Source organism: Rhea pennata, unplaced genomic scaffold, assembly GCF_028389875.1.
Source record: "Rhea pennata isolate bPtePen1 unplaced genomic scaffold, bPtePen1.pri scaffold_26, whole genome shotgun sequence".
NCBI lineage: Eukaryota > Metazoa > Chordata > Aves > Rheiformes > Rheidae > Rhea > Rhea pennata.
The window spans coordinates 2,873,276-2,876,954 of record NW_026907677.1 but is presented as its reverse complement, the minus strand read 5'-3'; the positions used below and the strand labels follow the sequence as shown (position 1 = coordinate 2,876,954).

General features: G+C 58.3%; 1 non-coding gene across 1 annotated transcript; it reads right to left on the bottom strand.

The window, feature by feature from the left end:
* Nucleotides 1-3,321: 3,321 nt before the first annotated feature.
* Nucleotides 3,322-3,393, bottom strand: TRNAA-UGC (transfer RNA alanine (anticodon UGC)). Its single transcript has one exon. It is a non-coding gene; the product is annotated as a tRNA-Ala (tRNA).
* Between the last annotated feature and the right edge of the window lie 286 nt (nucleotides 3,394-3,679).

Here is a 3,679-nt window from a genome sequence, read left to right as displayed (position 1 = left end):
AGGACGACAGGTAGTGCTGGAGGAATGGGGAACTCACCGCGAGAAGAGCTTCCAGCAGCTGCTCTGTCCCATTGAGCCTCTTCAGAAAGTCCCTGCAAAACCTCATTTTCACAGCTGCTCCTTGAATTACAAGCGTGCCAAGGCCCTTCAGCACAAGGGCCACGTTCTTCCCGCTCTGCAGGCAGCGGGAGAAAAGCCGCATGGTCTCTTCTATGCACGCCTCCACTGTCTTCCGAGGAACAGAGAGGGCCGAGGCTATGTGAGCGTACTTGAGGGGCTCGGAGAGCTTATGACCTGGGAAGCAGCAGAAGTGGAACGCAGTCAGTAGCAGAGAAGCAGCAGCCCCAAGACATCTGGCCTGTGGCCAGCTGTGAAAGCAAGTCTGGGAGGGAGGGAGTGTGACTGTAATGTGCATGATGTTGTCCTGGTGCTTTAAAACCCCCTGAAGCTGTTCTCCACAGCTGCTGAAGGAATTCTAGCTTCCTAACAGTCACTGCTGCCCAGCAGTTAGGCACACCCCAAGGATGTCCCCAGGGGAAGCAAGTGGTTCAGCCTCTCCTCTTACCAGGAGCATAGGCCATGTCATAGGCGAGGCCGGGAAGCTCTGCAATACTCCGCGACAGATGGAACACGGGCCTGCGAACAGTGAGAAGAGCACGCTTCCCACCACCGACGTGTTCGGTTACTACGTCAAATGTGCCAAGGCGAATAACTCGGACTCCCTGCAAACAGGAAGGAAGAGAAGAATGATGAGACTGGCAGCTGGACAGGCCGGGCACTTGTCAGGGCGTGGGGATGGTGCTCGGTGCCCTGCTCCATCCTGCTGTACAAAGGGGACAGACAAAGCGCTGGACAAAGCTTGGGAGAAACCTTGGGGCCCTTCTTTGGAAGACCTTTCCAGACGCTTTCATCCCCCTCCTCTTCACCCTCTCAACTCTGCCAGTCAAAGCAGAGAAGTCATCCCACAGACACACAAGCTCCAGGAGAAGGCTTCCCGGGGCAGGCCCCGCAAGGCACACCCACCTGGTTCTGCATCATCTGCTGCACAATGTAGTCAGACACCTCTTCCTAGACAGCAAGCTGCTCTGGAAGAGAAGGGAAAGACCCGTCATGTTCTGGGGGCAGCTCTCAGCTGCTCCGTACCTGCCTCAGCCGGAGGATGAGCAGTGCGAGCGTCCTCCAAGAGCACCCCCTCCCCAAACAGGCCCCATTCCCTACAGGGGCTGAGGTGGGCACTGCCTCCAGGCGATACCCTGCCAGACCTGGGGAGGATCCCTGCTAGACCTGAGGAGGATCTCCGGAAGGCCTTACCCCAGCTGGGGAGTGCTGGCACCCCCTGTCCACGCCGTTTCCCATGGCCAGCGTCCCAGAGCTCCATCCTGGTCCTGCGAGCTCTGGGTCACCCCTGCAGCGGCAGGTGATGAGGAAGCAGCTCCTCTCCTCTTCCTCCTCCTCCTGCACACTTCTGTACAACCCCACACTGCCCTGACCTCCGCTCCCTGGCTCCTGCTCAGGCTCGGCAGCTCTTGGCAGCAGAGAGGTGCCGAGAGCAGCCCCAGCGCCTGCGCTAGACCAGCCTCACTGGGACATGTGGGGAGAGGCCGGGTCTGGGTGGGGGAGGGCAACTGTGGCTGTGACACGGGATGTCTCCTGTGACCACAGCCCGTGTCACAGAGAGGCACGGCCCCCATCACCCCCAGGGCCCTGGCCAGGGCTGGCCCTGCAGCAGGATGGGGCTGAACGGGGCACTCAGGGTGTTTGCTTTGGAGTCCTCCTTTGCTTCAAAAGGTTTCCGTCGCAGCCCTGCGCTGTGCCGCAGCAGCACCTGGCACCCAGGAGCACCCACAGCCCTCCCAGCTGTCACTGCCCACAGCCAGGACCACAGCTTGGGTGGCTCCTCCCTGTCCCCTCTGCACCAGGACCTCCTCTAGTACAGTGCCAATCATCTGCCCCACTTGCCCCCCACTCTCTGGGTCCTCCTAAAACATCTATTGATCCTGCAAAATGAAAGCCAGGAAGAGAAAGGGCCAGGAGGGGTGGACTGAGAGGAGAAGTGGCCGCAAAGACCTGGACCAAACCCTGCTGGTACTGCACTAGCCAGGGACCCAAAGAGGGTCGCAGGCATCTATGGCTGCCCCACTCCATCATTACATCTGCCCTACCAGAACTTATGGTTCTGGTAGGTTGTCCAGGGCCAGACTTAGGGGGTGGGGGGCACTGAGGCAATCAGAAAATTGCAGATTCAGAGAATGTTAGGGGAGACTCCACAACCTCTCTGGGCAGCTTCTTCCAGTGCTTGGTCACTCAAGAAAGAAGTTTTCCCTCACACACAGGTGGAACTTCCTGTGTTTCAGCTGGTGCGCACCGCCTCTTGTCCTGCTGCTTGGCACCACTGAAAAGAGTGTGACCCTCATCCTCTTGACACCCTCCCTTCTGGTACTTGTACACGTTGATAAGATCCCCTCTCAATCGTCCCTTCTGCAGGCTGCCACTGCCCTTCTTGGCCACAAGAGCACATTGCTGGCTCATGGTCAACTTAGTGTCCACCACCACTCCCACGTCCTTCTCCGCAGAGCTGCTCTCCAGCAGCTCAGCCTCCAGCTTGCACTGGTGCATGGGGTTATACCTCCCCACGTGCAGGACCATGCACTTGCCCTTGTTGAACTTCATGAGGTTCCACTCCCCCCACCTCTCCAGCCTCTCCAGGTCTCTCAAATGGCAGCACAGTCTTCTGATGCATCAGCTGCTCCTCCCAGTTTATTATCGTCGGCACACTTGCTGAGGAGGCACTTTGTACCTTCGTCCAGGTCACTGGCGACTAAGTTGAAGAAGAGTGGCCCCAGTACGGAGCCCTGGAGGGACATCACTGCCTCCAACTACACTCTGCACTGCTGATGACAAGCCCCTGAGCTCTGCCGTTCAGTCACTTCTCAAGCCACCTCACTGGCCGCTCATCTAGCCCACACTTCTTGCCTATGAGGATGCTATGGGAGACAGTGTTTAAAAGCTTACTGAAGTCAAGGGAGACAACCTCCACTGCTCTCCCGCTCTCTCCCCAGCCACTCGTTCCATCATGGAAGGCTAGGGGTGGATGAACAGTGAGTCCAGAGCTTATGGGTGAGGATGACTAGGCAGGCTAACACGGCAGACACTGCTGTAGGTGTTTACAACAAGCCACCAGATCAGGAAGAGGAAGTTGATGAGGCTTTTGATGGATGGCAGGAAGCAGCCTCCCAATCAGAGACCCAGGCTTACCCAGGGGACTTCCACCCCCCTTATATCTGCTGGGAAGACAACACAGCGAGGCACAAAAGTCCTTGCTGGAGATGCTGGGGACTGAACCCAGGACCTCCTGCATGCAAAGCAGGCGCTCTTCCACTGAGCTACATCCCCTTACACATGGCATATGTCGTTCGGGGCTGATCTTTAGGGTGCCCTCTCCTCCCATGCCATGTCCCTGACAAGCACAGCCCCCTTGTGCCCTGCTGCCCTCAGACCCTCCCCAGAAAACTCCATTCAGACCCTCCTGCCTGGCCATGGGGGAAGCTGGCCTTGCCTCTGCACTGGGACTGCTCCTGCACAGGGCCACCCCACAGAGCGCTGCCCCTTCAGCATCTCTGCAGCTAACTGGGTCGGGAGGAGACTGTCGCTGCAGGCGCTGCTGCCAGGCTCTGGTCCT